The sequence below is a fragment of the Idiotropiscis lumnitzeri genome, unplaced genomic scaffold, assembly GCF_059441095.1.
Source record: "Idiotropiscis lumnitzeri isolate Australia: NSW breed Sydney's pygmy pipehorse unplaced genomic scaffold, RoL_Ilum_1.0 HiC_scaffold_49, whole genome shotgun sequence".
Classification (NCBI taxonomy): domain Eukaryota; kingdom Metazoa; phylum Chordata; class Actinopteri; order Syngnathiformes; family Syngnathidae; genus Idiotropiscis; species Idiotropiscis lumnitzeri.
In genome coordinates, this window is record NW_028283587.1 from 964240 (window position 1) to 982235 (window position 17996).

Here is a 17996-nt window from a genome sequence, read left to right on the forward strand (position 1 = left end):
TGGCCGGAGCTCTGGTACGGTCCGAACCGCGCGAAACGTCGCCACCGATCGTGTCCGGGGGAACGTGCTTTTCTTCGTCCACTCTCCTCTTCGCCCACGCTCTTCTTCGGGGCACGCCGGCCGTCTAACCGCTCCAGCGCCCCGTCGTGCCGCTCGGCGAAACTACAATGCCCCCGAATATTTTTTAGACCCGCGAAGCACTGAATCCGCGAAAGGTGAACCGCGAAGTAGCGAGGGTTCACTGTATGTATAAGACCAAGACCTACAAAAAAGTCTCTTGGAGCAATGAGCTAGGTTTTACATTTTGAATTTACTTAAAAGGGGGCGGGTCACCACAATGGACTTTGTGTAGAAATTATTATTGGGGCCCGAGCAGCGACCGCGGCGAGGTCCCTATTGTTTTTGTAGAAAATATTATTACTTTTATTATTATTATTATTATTATTATTGGGGCCCGAGCAGCGACCGCTGCGAAGTCCCTATTGTTTTTGTAGAAATTATTATTATTATTATTTTTCCGATTGTTCTATCGCATTTTTGACCCCCGAAACATGCACAAAAACTCACCAAACTTGGCAGTCTCATCGGGCATGGCGAAAAATTTGATATTTTAACGTCTAATATGAACAGGAAGTGAGTTATGAAATTTTGAAAGTCCGACTTTTGCCCTTTTTTGCATGTTTACAGGGGTCATTCTTTTGCACCCTGTTCCTAAAGGCTTCATCTGATTGCCTTAAAATTCTGTCTGTAGCATCTGAAGACCTGGCACAAACACTGGGGCTAAAATTTTTTGTTTCCGAAATACTATATGACGGGGGCGGGGCATCAAAGTTTTCACTTAAGATTTCCTTCGCCGCAATGGACAAAATGCTTAATAACTCTCCTGCACATGCTGCTAAAAATCCCAAACTTCACATGTACATAAAGAGTCTGTACCTGAAGACATCTATATGTTTATATTCAGTTATATACCTTGCGCCAATCAATATCATTTTTTACATTTTGACGTACTGCACGGTGCCCTTTTAACGAATCTGATTGAAAATTGGCTAGAAAAGACTCAAGACATTAATCTTACTCTATCCCTATTTTTGTGACTTTCCTTCGAAGGGCGTGGCTATTACGGTGCCGCAGAGTCTGATTATTCTCCGTGGCAACAAAAGTTCCTGCAAAATGATTCAGATGATCCATCTTCTCGAAATTTTTCACATTTGAGGATATTCAGGCCCTGAAGACGGCTGCCAACTTATTTTTGATCGCAGTGGTAGCGCCACCAACTGGTTAAAACAAATACAAATTATTTTCGTTGATTTTTTTCTCCGGGCAGGTTAACAAAATCTACCTTACATTTGCTCGGATGAGTGTTTAGGCCTTGAGGATGTCACAATACGAAAGTCTTTCGCCTTCTTCAGAGTGTCACATGATGGTGTCTTGTGGCCCGTCTTTATCAGCTGATGTTCCATGAGGGCGTGACTTACCTGTCACAAGAATGAAGGCAAGTCACGCCCCCCGCTGTCCGTTCACTCCGCCAAAATGCTGCTCCAGGTGGTAGAGAGGATGAAGGCTCCCTTGTCTCTGTTCATGGTTTTTATGCCTCGCTTGCAGATCTCAATGGCCTCTCTGATCCAGCGCTGTTGTTTGTTCTCTTCGGTGCGGATGACCCTGCCCTTCTCCCGGTCCATGATGTGGTTTTCCCTTTTGCAGTGGTCAGTGATTGCTGATTTGTAATGTTCATGTTGTGCTTGTTCTTTTACTGCTCTGATTTTTCATTTTTTTGACAGGTAAGTCACACCCTCATGGAACATCAGCTGATAAAGACGGGTCTCAAGACACCATCATGCGACACTCTGAAGAAGGCGAAAGACTCGCCGAAACATGTCAGGTAAAAAATTAACCTAAAACATAATTGTCTGCTTTTAATGAATCAGTCAAATATCAATAATAAGAAGACAAAATGAACCTAATACAAATAAATGAATGCTTAATAACTCCCCTGCACATGCTCCTAAAAATCCAAACCTTCACCTGTAAATAAAACGTCCCGACCTGAAGACATCTTAATGTTATTATTTTGTTATACACACAGTGCCGCCAAGTGGAATCAAAAATGTGTTTTTATTTTAATTTTCACGTACTGCACGGTGCCCTTTTGACGAATCCGACTGAAAATTAGTCAGAAAAGACTCAAGACAATGATCTTACTCTCTGCCGAATTTTGTGACGTTTTGGCAAAAGGCGTGGCTATTAAGGTGCTGAAAAGTCCGATTGTACTCTGTGGCAACAAAAGCTCCGGCAACATGACTCAGATGATCCTATCTTCTCGAAGTTGTACACATTTGAGGATACTTCAGCCCTGAAGACATCTACCAACTTATTTTACATCGTAGTAGTAGCGCCACCAACTGGTAAAAGCTAATACAAGTTATTTTCTTGGATGTTTTTCTCCGTGCAACTCAACAAGGTCGCCCTCATATATGCTCGGATGACTGTTTCGGCCATGAGGATGTCACAATACGAAATTCGTGATTTTTCGTGAAAAGTTGTGGGAGTGGCATTGCACTGTTCGGCAATAAAACAAAGCTGATTATGAGGTTCTAAATATGAACGACAACTCGTAAAACTTTACACACACATCAGGCCGAGCAAATTTATCAATATTTTATAAGTTAGTTGTGCAGCTTTTTTGAAATGGCTCGCCATGGCCCTCGAGAAATGTTAAAAAAAAGCAGCTCTGGTTGAGTGTTTCACCTCGCTTTTTGTAAATTTTATGGAGTACAGTGAACCCTCGGTTATCGCGGTTAATGGGGACCGAGACCACCCGCGAAAACTGAAAATCCGCGAAGTAGCGGCGCACCTTCAAAAATGCTTAAAAAAAATATACAATATATATAATAAATATATAAATATATATATATATATATATATATATATATATATATATATATATATATATATATACGGGGAGAGAGAGAGTGAAATTCATGTTATAACAAAAAAACCAAATTATTATTAAAACGTATTATTTTTTTATTCCCCAGCCATTCTTTTTGTATTTATTTAATTACTCCGACTTTTACCTGCTGGTACGCCGTCCGGTGTGCCCTGTGAAATGAAAGGTGGCATTCTTTATTTATTTATTCATTCATAACTGACAGCCTCGCGCTCCGCTCGTGCCCGGGCAGAAGAGGTGCTCCAATTTGGCTTAACTGTGACACACGCCCGTCCTCCTCCCCCGGAGCTTCCATTCGGTTAAACTTAGGGGCCGCTTGGCACCGCCCGTGCCCGGGGAAGGTGCTCCTCTTCGGCTTACTGTGACGCGAGCATGCCCTCCTCCTCCGGAGCTTCCATTCGGTTAAACTTAGGGGCCGCTTGGAACCGCCCGTGCCCGGGGAAGGTGCTCCTCTTCGGCTTACTGTGACGCGAGCATGCCCTCCTCCTCCGGAGCTTCCATTCGGTTAAACTTAGGGGCCGCTTGGAACCGCCCGTGCCCGGGGAAGGTGCTCCTCTTCGGCTTACTGTGACGCGAGCATGCCCTCCTCCTCCGGAGCTTCCATTCGGTTAAACTTAGGGGCCGCTTGGCACCGCCCGTGCCCGGGGAAGGTGCTCCTCTACGGCTTAACTGCCACGCACGCTGGCCGGAGCTCTGGTACGGTCCGAACCGCGCGAAACGTCGCCACCGATCGTGTCCGGGGGAACGTGCTCTTCTTCGTCCACTCTCCTCTTCGCCCACGCTCTTCTTCGGCGCACGCCGGCCGTCTAACCGCTCCAGCGCCCCGTCGTGCCGCTCGGCGAAACTACAATGCCCCCGAATATTTTTTAGACCCGCGAAGCACTGAACCCGCGAAAGGTGAACCGCGAAGTAGCGAGGGTTCACTGTATGTATAAGACCAAGACCTACAAAAAAGTCTCTTGGAGCAATGAGCTAGGTTTTACAGGAAGTCGGCCATTTTGAATTTACTTAAAAGGGGGCGGGTCACCACAATGGACTTTGTGTAGAAATTATTATTGGGGCCCGAGCAGCGACCGCGGCGAGGTCCCTATTGTTTTTGTAGAAAATATTATTACTTTTATTATTATTATTATTATTATTATTAGGGCCTGAGCAGCGACCGCTGAAGTCCCTATTGTTTTTGTAGAAATTATTATTATTATTATTTTTCCGATTGTTCGATCGCATTTTTGACCCCCGAAACATGCACAAAAACTCACCAAACTTGGCAGTCTCATCGGGCATGGCGAAAAATTTGATATTTTAACGTCTAATATGAACAAGAAGTGAGTTATGAATTTTTGAAAGTCCGACTTTTGCCCTTTTTTGCATGTTTACAGGGGTCATTCTTTTGCACCCTGATCCTAAAGGCTTCATCTGATTGCCTTAAAATTCTGTCTGTAGCATCTGAAGACCTGGGACAAACACTGGGGCTAAAATTTTTTGTTTCCGAAATACTATATGACGGGGGCGGGGCATCAAAGTTTTCACTTAAGATTTCCTTCGCCGCAATGGACAAAATGCTTAATAACTCTCCTGCACATGCTGCTAAAAATCCAAAACTTCACATGTACATAAAGAGTCTGTACCTGAAGACATCTATATGTTTATATTCAGTTATACACCTTGCGCCAATCAATATCATTTTTTACATTTTGACGTACTGCACGGTGCCCTTTTAACGAATCTGATTGAAAATTGGCTAGAAAAGACTCAAGACATTGATCTTACTCTATCCCTATTTTTGTGACTTTCCTTCGAAGGGCGTGGCTATTACGGTGCTGCAGAGTCTGATTATTCTCCGTGGCAACAAAAGTTCCTGCAAAATGATTCAGATGATCCATCTTCTCGAAATTTTTCACATTTGAGGATATTCAGGCCCTGAAGACGGCTGCCAACTTATTTTTGATCGCAGTGGTAGCGCCACCAACTGGTTAAAACAAATACAAATTATTTTCGTTGATTTTTTTCTCCGGGCAGGTTAACAAAATCTACCTTACATTTGCTCGGATGAGTGTTTAGGCCTTGAGGATGTCACAATACGAAAGTCTTTCGCCTTCTTCAGAGTGTCACATGATGGTGTCTTGTGGCCCGTCTTTATCAGCTGATGTTCCATGAGGGCGTGACTTACCTGTCACAAGAATGAAGTCAAGTCACGCCCCCCGCTGTCCGTTCACTCCGCCAAAATGCTGCTCCAGGTGGTAGAGAGGATGAAGTCTCCCTTGTCTCTGTTCATGGTTTTTATGCCTCGCTTGCAGATCTCAATGGCCTCTCTGATCCAGCGCTGTTGTTTGTTCTCTTCGGTGCGGATGACCCTGCCCTTCTCCCGGTCCATGATGTGGTTTTCCCTTTTGCAGTGGTCAGTGATTGCTGATTTGTAATGTTCATGTTGTGCTTGTTCTTTTACTGCTCTGATTTTTTCATTTTTTTGACAGGTAAGTCACACCCTCATGGAACATCAGCTGATAAAGACGGGTCTCAAGACACCATCATGCGACACTCTGAAGAAGGCAAAAGACTCGCCGAAACATGTCAGGTAAAAAATTAACCTAAAACATAATTGTCTGCTTTTAATGAATCAGTCAAATATCAATAATAAGAAGACAAAATGAACCTAATACAAATAAATGAATGCTTAATAACTCCCCTGCACATGCTCCTAAAAATCCAAACCTTCACCTGTAAATAAAACGTCCCGACCTGAAGACATCTTAATGTTATTATTTTGTTATACACACAGCGCCGCCAAGTGGAATCAAAAATTTGTTTTTATTTTAATTTTCACGTACTGCACGGTGCCCTTTTGACGAATCCGACTGAAAATTAGTCAGAAAAGACTCAAGACAATGATCTTACTCTCTGCCGAATTTTGTGAAGTTTTGGCAAAAGGCGTGGCTATTACGGTGCTGAAAAGTCCGATTGTACTCTGTGGCAACAAAAGCTCCGGCAACATGACTCAGATGATCCTATCTTCTCGAAGTTGTACACATTTGAGGATACTTCAGCCCTGAAGACATCTACCGACTTATTTTTCATCGTAGTAGTAGCGCCACCAACTGGTAAAAGCTAATACAAGTTGTTTTCTTGGATGTTTTTCTCCGTGCAACTCAACAAGGTCGCCCTCATATATGCTCGGATGACTGTTTCGGCCATGAGGATGTCACAATACGAAATTAGTCCTTTTTCGTGAAAAGTTGTGGGAGTGGCATTGCACTGTTCGGCAATAAAACAACGCTGATTATGAGGTTCTAAATATGAACGACAACTCGTGAAACTTTACACACACATCAGGCCGAGCAAATTTATCAATATTTTATACGTTAGTTGTGCAGCTTTTTTGAAATGGCTCGCCATGGCCCTCGAGAAATGTTCAAAAAAGCAGCCCTGATTGAGTGTTTCACCTCGCTTTTTGTAAATTTTATGGAGTACAGTGAACCCTCGGTTATCGCGGTTAATGGGGACCGAGACCACCCGCGAAAACTGAAAATCCGCGAAGTAGCGGCGCACCTTCAAAAATGCTTAAAAAAAATATACAATATATATAATATATATATATATATATATATATATATATATATATACGGGGAGAGAGAGAGTGAAATTCATTTTATAACAAAAAAACCAAATTATTATTAAAACGTATTATTTTTTTATTCCCCAGCCATTCTTTTTGTATTTATTTAATTACTCCGACTTTTACCTGCTGGTACGCCGTCCGGTGTGCCCTGTGAAATGAAAGGTGGCATTCTTTATTTATTTATTCATTTATTCATTCATAACTGACAGCCTCGCGCTCCGCTCGTGCCCGGGCGGAAGAGGTGCTCCAATTCGGCTTAACTGTGACACACGCCCGCCCTCCTCCCCCGGAACTTCCATTCGGTTAAACTTAGGGGCCGCTTGGCACCGCCCGTGCCCGGGGAAGGTGCTCCTCTTCGGCTTACTGTGACGCGAGCATGCCCTCCTCCTCCGGAGCTTCCATTCAGTTAAACTTAGGGGCCGCTTGGAACCGCCCGTGCCCGGGGAAGGTGCTCCTCTTCGGCTTACTGTGACGCGAGCATGCCCTCCTCCTCCGGAGCTTCCATTCGGTTAAACTTAGGGGCCGCTTGGAACCGCCCGTGCCCGGGGAAGGTGCTCCTCTTCGGCTTACTGTGACGCGAGCATGCCCTCCTCCTCCGGAGCTTCCATTCGGTTAAACTTAGGGGCTGCTTGGCACCGCCCGTGCCCGGGGAAGGTGCTCCTCTACGGCTTAACTGCCACGCACGCCGGCCGGAGCTCTGGTACGGTCCGAACCGCGCGAAACGTCGCCACCGATCGTGTCCGGGAGAACGTGCTCTTCTTCGTCCACTCTCCTCTTCGCCCACGCTCTTCTTCGGCGCACGCCGGCCGTCTAACCGCTCCAGCGCCCCGTCGTGCCGCTCGGCGAAACTACAATGCCCCCGAATATTTTTTAGACCCGCGAAGCACTGAACCCGCGAAAGGTGAACCGCGAAGTAGCGAGGGTTCACTGTATGTATAAGACCAAGACCTACAAAAAAGTCTCTTGGAGCAATGAGCTAGGTTTTACAGGAAGTCGGCCATTTTGAATTTACTTAAAAGGGGGCGGGTCACCACAATGGACTTTGTGTAGAAATTATTATTGGGGCCCGAGCAGTGACGGCGGCGAGGTCCCTATTGTTTTTGTAGAAATTATTATTAGGGCCTGAGCAGCGACCGCTACGAGGTCCCCATTGTTTTTGTGGAAATTATTATTATTTTTATTATTATTATTTTTAGGGCCCGAGCAGTGACTGCTGCGAGGTCCCTATTGTTTTTCTAGAAATTGTTATTAGGGCCCGAGCTGCGACGGCTGCGAGGTCCCTATTGTTTTTGTAGAAAATATTATTACTTTTATTATTATTAATATTATTATTATTATTATTAGGGCCTGAGCAGCGACCGCTGCGAAGTCCCTATTGTTTTTGTAGAAATTATTATTATTATTATTTTTCCGATTGTTCGATCGCATTTTTGACCCCCGAAACATGCACAAAAACTCACAAAACTTGGCAGTCTCATCGGGAATGGCGAAAAATTTGATATTTTAACGTCTAATATGAACAGGAAGTGAGTTATGAATTTTTGAAAGTCCGACTTTTGCCCTTTTTTGCATGTTTACAGGGGTCATTCTTTTGCACCCTGATCCTAAAGGCTTCATCTGATTGCCTTAAAATTCTGTCTGTAGCATCTGAAGACCTGGGACAAACACTGGGGCTAAAATTTTTTGTTTCCGAAATACTATATGACGGGGGCGGGGCTTCAAAGTTTTCACTTAAGATTTCCTTCGCCGCAATGGACAAAATGCTTAATAACTCTCCTGCACATGCTGCTAAAAATCCAAAACTTCACATGTACATAAAAAGTCTGTACCTGAAGAAATCTATATGTTTATATTCAGTTATACACCTTGCGCCAATCAATATCATTTTTTACATTTTGACGTACTGCACGGTGCCCTTTTAACGAATCTGATTGAAAATTGGCTAGAAAAGACTCAAGACATTGATCTTACTCTATCCCTATTTTTGTGACTTTCCTTCGAAGGGCGTGGCTATTACGGTGCCGCAGAGTCTGATTATTCTCCGTGGCAACAAAAGTTCCTGCAAAATGATTCAGATGATCCATCTTCTCGAAATTTTTCACATTTGAGGATATTCAGGCCCTGAAGACGGCTGCCAACTTATTTTTGATCGCAGTGGTAGCGCCACCAACTGGTTAAAACAAATACAAATTATTTTCGTTGATGTTTTTCTCCGGGCAGGTGAACAAAATCTACCTTATATTTGCTCGGATGAGTGTTTAGGCCTTGAGCATGTCACAATACGAAAGTCTTTCGCCTTCTTCAGAGTGTCACATGATGCTGTCTTGTGACCCATCTTTATCAGCTGATGTTCCATGAGGGCGTGACTTACCTGTCACAAGAATGAAGGCAAGTCACGCCCCCCGCTGTCCGTTCACTCCGCCAAGATGCTGGTCCAGGTGGTAGAGAGGGTGAAGGCTCCCTTGTCTCTGTTCATGGTTTTTATGCCTCGCTTGCAGATCTCAATGGCCTCTCTGATCCAGCGCTGTTGTTTGTTCTCTTCTGTGCGGATGACCCTGCCCTTCTCCCGGTCCATGATGTGGTTTTCCCTTTTGCAGTGGTCAGTGATTGCTGATTTGCAATGTTCATGTTGTGCTTGTTCTTTTACTGCTCTGATTTTTCATTTTTTTGACAGGTAAGTCACACCCTCATGGAACATCAGCTGATAAAGACGGGTCTCAAGACACCATCATGCGACACTCTGAAGAAGGCGAAAGACTCGCCGAAACATGTCAGGTAAAAAATTAACCTAAAACATAATTGTCTGCTTTTAATGAATCAGTCAAATATCAATAATAAGAAGACAAAATGAACCTAATACAAATAAATGAATGCTTAATAACTCCCCTGCACATGCTCCTAAAAATCCAAACCTTCACCTGTAAATAAAACGTCCCGACCTGAAGACATCTTAATGTTATTATTTTGTTATACACACAGTGCCGCCAAGTGGAATCAAAAATTTGTTTTTATTTTAATTTTCACGTACTGCACGGTGCCCTTTTGACGAATCCGACTGAAAATTAGTCAGAAAAGACTCAAGACAATGATCTTACTCTCTGCCGAATTTTGTGACGTTTTGGCAAAAGGCGTGGCTATTAAGGTGCTGAAAAGTCCGATTGTACTTTGTGGCAACAAAAGCTCCGGCAACATGACTCAGATGATCCTATCTTCTCGAAGTTGTACACATTTGAGGATACTTCAGCCCTGAAGACATCTACCAACTTATTTTACATCGTAGTAGTAGCGCCACCAACTGGTAAAAGCTAATACAAGTTATTTTCTTGGATGTTTTTCTCCGTGCAACTCAACAAGGTCGCCCTCATATATGCTCGGATGACTGTTTCGGCCATGAGGATGTCACAATACGAAATTCGTGATTTTTCGTGAAAAGTTGTGGGAGTGGCATTGCACTGTTCGGCAATAAAACAAAGCTGATTATGAGGTTCTAAATATGAACGACAACTCGTAAAACTTTACACACACATCAGGCCGAGCAAATTTATCAATATTTTATAAGTTAGTTGTGCAGCTTTTTTGAAATGGCTCGCCATGGCCCTCGAGAAATGTTAAAAAAAAGCAGCTCTGGTTGAGTGTTTCACCTCGCTTTTTGTAAATTTTATGGAGTACAGTGAACCCTCGGTTATCGCGGTTAATGGGGACCGAGACCACCCGCGAAAACTGAAAATCCGCGAAGTAGCGGCGCACCTTCAAAAATGCTTAAAAAAAATATACAATATATATAATAAATATATATATATATATATATATATATATATACGGGGAGAGAGAGAGTGAAATTCATTTTACAACAAAAAAACCAAATTATTATTAAAACGTATTATTTTTTTATTCCCCAGCCATTCTTTTAGTATTTATTTAATTACTCCGACTTTTACCTGCTGGTACGCCGTCCGGTGTGCCCTGTGAAATGAAAGGTGGCATTCTTTATTTATTTATTCATTCATAACTGACAGCCTCGCGCTCCGCTCGTGCCCGGGCGGAAGAGGTGCTCCAATTCGGCTTAACTGTGACACACGCCCGCCCTCCTCCCCCGGAACTTCCATTCGGTTAAACTTAGGGGCCGCTTGGCACCGCCCGTGCCCGGGGAAGGTGCTCCTCTTCGGCTTACTGTGACGCGAGCATGCCCTCCTCCTCCGGAGCTTCCATTCAGTTAAACTTAGGGGCCGCTTGGAACCGCCCGTGCCCGGGGAAGGTGCTCCTCTTCGGCTTACTGTGACGCGAGCATGCCCTCCTCCTCCGGAGCTTCCATTCGGTTAAACTTAGGGGCCGCTTGGCACCGCCCGTGCCCGGGGAAGGTGCTCCTCTACGGCTTAACTGCCACGCACGCCGGCCGGAGCTCTGGTACGGTCCGAACCGCGCGAAACGTCGCCACCGATCGTGTCCGGGAGAACGTGCTCTTCTTCGTCCACTCTCCTCTTCGCCCACGCTCTTCTTCGGCGCACGCCGGCCGTCTAACCGCTCCAGCGCCCCGTCGTGCCGCTCGGCGAAACTACAATGCCCCCGAATATTTTTTAGACCCGCGAAGCACTGAACCCGCGAAAGGTGAACCGCGAAGTAGCGAGGGTTCACTGTATGTATAAGACCAAGACCTACAAAAAAGTCTCTTGGAGCATTGAGCTAGGTTTTACAGGAAGTCGGCCATTTTGAATTTACTTAAAAGGGGGCGGGTCACCACAATGGACTTTGTGTAGAAATTATTATTGGGGCCCGAGCAGCGACGGCGGCGAGGTCCCTATTGTTTTTGTAGAAATTATTATTAGGGCCTGAGCAGCGACCGCTACGAGGTCCCCATTGTTTTTGTGGAAATTATTATTATTTTTATTATTATTATTATTAGGGCCCGAGCAGTGACCGCTGCGAGGTCCCTATTGTTTTTCTAGAAATTGTTATTAGGGCCCGAACTGCGACGGCTGCGAGGTCCCTATTGTTTTTGTAGAAAATATTATTACTTTTATTATTATTAATATTATTATTATTATTATTAGGGTCTGAGCAGCGACCGCTGCGAAGTCCCTATTGTTTTTGTAGAAATTATTATTATTATTATTTTTCCGATTGTTCGATCGCATTTTTGACCCCCGAAACATGCACAAAAACTCACCAAACTTGGCAGTCTCATCGGGCATGGCGAAAAATTTGATATTTTAACGTCTAATATGAACAGGAAGTGAGTTATGAATTTTTGAAAGTCCGACTTTTGCCCTTTTTTGCATGTTTACAGGGGTCATTCTTTTGCACCCTGATCCTAAAGGCTTCATCTGATTGCCTTAAAATTCTGTCTGTAGCATCTGAAGACCTGGGACAAACACTGGGGCTAAAATTTTTTGTTTCCGAAATACTATATGACGGGGGCGGGGCTTCAAAGTTTTCACTTAAGATTTCCTTCGCCGCAATGGACAAAATGCTTAATAACTCTCCTGCACATGCTGCTAAAAATCCAAAACTTCACATGTACATAAAAAGTCTGTACCTGAAGACATCTATATGTTTATATTCAGTTATACACCTTGCGCCAATCAATATCATTTTTTACATTTTGACGTACTGCACGGTGCCCTTTTAACGAATATGATTGAAAATTGGCTAGAAAAGACTCAAGAAATTGATCTTACTCTATCCCTATTTTTGTGACTTTCCTTCGAAGGGCGTGGCTATTACGGTGCCGCAGAGTCTGATTATTCTCCGTGGCAACAAAAGTTCCTGCAAAATGATTCAGATGATCCATCTTCTCGAAATTTTTCACATTTGAGGATATTCAGGCCCTGAAGACGGCTGCCAACTTATTTTTGATCGCAGTGGTAGCGCCACCAACTGGTTAAAACAAATACAAATTATTTTCGTTGATGTTTTTCTCCGGGCAGGTGAACAAAATCTACCTTATATTTGCTCGGATGAGTGTTTAGGCCTTGAGCATGTCACAATACGAAAGTCTTTCGCCTTCTTCAGAGTGTCACATGATGCTGTCTTGTGACCCGTCTTTATCAGCTGATGTTCCATGAGGGCGTGACTTACCTGTCACAAGAATGAAGGCAAGTCACGCCCCCCGCTGTCCGTTCACTCCGCCAAGATGCTGGTCCAGGTGGTAGAGAGGATGAAGGCTCCCTTGTCTCTGTTCATGGTTTTTATGCCTCGCTTGCAGATCTCAATGGCCTCTCTGATCCAGCGCTGTTGTTTGTTCTCTTCTGTGCGGATGACCCTGCCCTTCTCCCGGTCCATGATGTGGTTTTCCCTTTTGCAGTGGTCAGTGATTGCTGATTTGTAATGTTCATGTTGTGCTTGTTCTTTTACTGCTCTGATTTTTTTCATTTTTTTGACAGGTAAGTCACACCCTCATGGAACATCAGCTCAAGACACCATCATGCGACACTCTGAAGAAGGCGAAAGACTCGCCGAAACATGTCAGGTAAAAAATTAACCTAAAACATAATTGTCTGCTTTTAATGAATCAGTCAAATATCAATAATAAGAAGACAAAATGAACCTAATACAAATAAATGAATGCTTAATAACTCCCCTGCACATGCTCCTAAAAATCCAAACCTTCACCTGTAAATAAAACGTCCCGACCTGAAGACATCGTAATGTTATTATTTTGTTATACACACAGTGCCGCCAAGTGGAATCAAAAATTTGTTTTTATTTTAATTTTCACGTACTGCACGGTGCCCTTTTGACGAATCCGACTGAAAATTAGTCAGAAAAGACTCAAGACAATGATCTTACTCTCTGCCGAATTTTGTGACGTTTTGGCAAAAGGCGTGGCTATTAAGGTGCTGAAAAGTCCGATTGTACTCTGTGACAACAAAAGCTCCGGCAACATGACTCAGATGATCCTATCTTCTCGAAGTTGTACACATTTGAGGATACTTCAGCCCTGAAGACATCTACCAACTTATTTTACATCGTAGTAGTAGCGCCACCAACTGGTAAAAGCTAATACAAGTTATTTTCTTGGATGTTTTTCTCCGTGCAACTCAACAAGGTCGCCCTCATATATGCTCGGATGACTGTTTCGGCCATGAGGATGTCACAATACGAAATTCGTCCTTTTTCGTGAAAAGTTGTGGGAGTGGCATTGCACTGTTCGGCAATAAAACAAAGCTGATTATGAGGTTCTAAATATGAACGACAACTCGTAAAACTTTACACACACATCAGGCCGAGCAAATTTATCAATATTTTATACGTTAGTTGTACAGCTTTTTTGAAATGGCTCGCCATGGCCCTCGAGAAATGTTAAAAAAAGCAGCTCTGGTTGAGTGTTTCACCTCGCTTTTTGTAAATTTTATGGAGTACAGTGAACCCTCGGTTATCGCGGTTAATGGGGACCGAGACCACCCGCGAAAACTGAAAATCCGCGAAGTAGCGGCGCACCTTCAAAAATGCTTAAAAAAAATATACAATATATATAATAAATATATATATATATATATATATATATATATAAATATATATATATATATATATACTGGGAGAGAGAGAGTGAAATTCATGTTATAACAAAAAAAACAAATTATTATTAAAACGTATTATTTTTTTATTCCCCAGCCATTCTTTTAGTATTTATTTAATTACTCCGACTTTTACCTGCTGGTACGCCGTCCGGTGTGCCCTGTGAAATGAAAGGTGGCATTCTTTATTTATTTATTTATTTATTCATTCATAACTGACAGCCTCGCGCTCCGCTCGTGCCCGGGCAGAAGAGGTGCTCCAATTTGGCTTAACTGTGACACACGCCCGCCCTCCTCCCCCGGAGCTTCCATTCGGTTAAACTTAGGGGCCGCTTGGCACCGCCCGTGCCCGGGGAAGGTGCTCCTCTTCGGCTTACTGTGACGTGAGCATGCCCTCCTCCTCCGGAGCTTCCATTCGGTTAAACTTAGGGGCCGCTTGGAACCGCCCGTGCCCGGGGAAGGTGCTCCTCTACGGCTTAACTGCCACGCACGCCGGCCGGAGCTCTGGTACGGTCCGAACCGCGCGAAACGTCACCACCGATCGTGTCCGGGGGAACGTGCTCTTCTTCGTCCACTCTCCTCTTCGCCCACGCTCTTCTTCGGCGCACGCCGGCCGTCTAACCGCTCCAGCGCCCCGTCGTGCCGCTCGGCGAAACTACAATGCCCCCGAATATTTTTTAGACCCGCGAAGCACTGAACCCGCGAAAGGTGAACCGCGAAGTAGCGAGGGTTCACTGTATGTATAAGACCAAGACCTACAAAAAAGTCTCTTGGAGCAATGAGCTAGGTTTTACAGGAAGTCGGCCATTTTGAATTTACTTAAAAGGGGGCGGGTCACCACAATGGACTTTGTGTAGAAATTATTATTGGGGCCCGAGCAGCGACCGCGGCGAGGTCCCTATTGTTTTTGTAGAAAACATTATTACTTTTATTATTATTATTATTATTATTATTAGGGCCTGAGCAGCGACCGCTGCGAAGTCCCTATTGTTTTTGTAGAAATTATTATTATTATTATTTTTCCGATTGCTCGATCGCATTTTTGACCCCCGAAACATGCACAAAAACTCACCAAACTTGGCAGTCTCATCGGGCATGGCGAAAAATTTGATATTTTAACGTCTAATATGAACAGGAAGTGAGTTATGAATTTTTGAAAGTCCGACTTTTGCCCTTTTTTGCATGTTTACAGGGGTCATTCTTTTGCACCCTGATCCTAAAGGCTTCATCTGATTGCCTTAAAATTCTGTCTGTAGCATCTGAAGACCTGGGACAAACACTGGGGCTAAAATTTTTTGTTTCCGAAATACTATATGACGGGGGCGGGGCTTCAAAGTTTTCACTTAAGATTTCCTTCGCCGCAATGGACAAAATGCTTAATAACTCTCCTGCACATGCTGCTAAAAATCCAAAACTTCACATGTACATAAAAAGTCTGTACCTGAAGAAATCTATATGTTTATATTCAGTTATACACCTTGCGCCAATCAATATCATTTTTTACATTTTGACGTACTGCACGGTGCCCTTTTAACGAATCTGATTGAAAATTGGCTAGAAAAGACTCAAGACATTGATCTTACTCTATCCCTATTTTTGTGACTTTCCTTCGAAGGGCGTGGCTATTACGGTGCCGCAGAGTCTGATTATTCTCCGTGGCAACAAAAGTTCCTGCAAAATGATTCAGATGATCCATCTTCTCGAAATTTTTCACATTTGAGGATATTCAGGCCCTGAAGACGGCTGCCAACTTATTTTTGATCGCAGTGGTAGCGCCACCAACTGGTTAAAACAAATACAAATTATTTTCGTTGATGTTTTTCTCCGGGCAGGTGAACAAAATCTACCTTATATTTGCTCGGATGAGTGTTTAGGCCTTGAGCATGTCACAATACGAAAGTCTTTCGCCTTCTTCAGAGTGTCACATGATGCTGTCTTGTGACCCATCTTTATCAGCTGATGTTCCATGAGGGCGTGACTTACCTGTCACAAGAATGAAGGCAAGTCACGCCCCCCGCTGTCCGTTCACTCCGCCAAGATGCTGGTCCAGGTGGTAGAGAGGGTGAAGGCTCCCTTGTCTCTGTTCATGGTTTTTATGCCTCGCTTGCAGATCTCAATGGCCTCTCTGATCCAGCGCTGTTGTTTGTTCTCTTCTGTGCGGATGACCCTGCCCTTCTCCCGGTCCATGATGTGGTTTTCCCTTTTGCAGTGGTCAGTGATTGCTGATTTGCAATGTTCATGTTGTGCTTGTTCTTTTACTGCTCTGATTTTTCATTTTTTTGACAGGTAAGTCACACCCTCATGGAACATCAGCTGATAAAGACGGGTCTCAAGACACCATCATGCGACACTCTGAAGAAGGCGAAAGACTCGCCGAAACATGTCAGGTAAAAAATTAACCTAAAACATAATTGTCTGCTTTTAATGAATCAGTCAAATATCAATAATAAGAAGACAAAATGAACCTAATACAAATAAATGAATGCTTAATAACTCCCCTGCACATGCTCCTAAAAATCCAAACCTTCACCTGTAAATAAAACGTCCCGACCTGAAGACATCTTAATGTTATTATTTTGTTATACACACAGTGCCGCCAAGTGGAATCAAAAATTTGTTTTTATTTTAATTTTCACGTACTGCACGGTGCCCTTTTGACGAATCCGACTGAAAATTAGTCAGAAAAGACTCAAGACAATGATCTTACTCTCTGCCGAATTTTGTGACGTTTTGGCAAAAGGCGTGGCTATTAAGGTGCTGAAAAGTCCGATTGTACTTTGTGGCAACAAAAGCTCCGGCAACATGACTCAGATGATCCTATCTTCTCGAAGTTGTACACATTTGAGGATACTTCAGCCCTGAAGACATCTACCAACTTATTTTACATCGTAGTAGTAGCGCCACCAACTGGTAAAAGCTAATACAAGTTATTTTCTTGGATGTTTTTCTCCGTGCAACTCAACAAGGTCGCCCTCATATATGCTCGGATGACTGTTTCGGCCATGAGGATGTCACAATACGAAATTCGTGATTTTTCGTGAAAAGTTGTGGGAGTGGCATTGCACTGTTCGGCAATAAAACAAAGCTGATTATGAGGTTCTAAATATGAACGACAACTCGTAAAACTTTACACACACATCAGGCCGAGCAAATTTATCAATATTTTATAAGTTAGTTGTGCAGCTTTTTTGAAATGGCTCGCCATGGCCCTCGAGAAATGTTAAAAAAAAGCAGCTCTGGTTGAGTGTTTCACCTCGCTTTTTGTAAATTTTATGGAGTACAGTGAACCCTCGGTTATCGCGGTTAATGGGGACCGAGACCACCCGCGAAAACTGAAAATCCGCGAAGTAGCGGCGCACCTTCAAAAATGCTTAAAAAAAATATACAATATATATAATAAATATATATATATATATATATATATATATATACGGGGAGAGAGAGAGTGAAATTCATTTTACAACAAAAAAACCAAATTATTATTAAAACGTATTATTTTTTTATTCCCCAGCCATTCTTTTAGTATTTATTTAATTACTCCGACTTTTACCTGCTGGTACGCCGTCCGGTGTGCCCTGTGAAATGAAAGGTGGCATTCTTTATTTATTTATTCATTCATAACTGACAGCCTCGCGCTCCGCTCGTGCCCGGGCGGAAGAGGTGCTCCAATTCGGCTTAACTGTGACACACGCCCGCCCTCCTCCCCCGGAACTTCCATTCGGTTAAACTTAGGGGCCGCTTGGCACCGCCCGTGCCCGGGGAAGGTGCTCCTCTTCGGCTTACTGTGACGCGAGCATGCCCTCCTCCTCCGGAGCTTCCATTCAGTTAAACTTAGGGGCCGCTTGGAACCGCCCGTGCCCGGGGAAGGTGCTCCTCTTCGGCTTACTGTGACGCGAGCATGCCCTCCTCCTCCGGA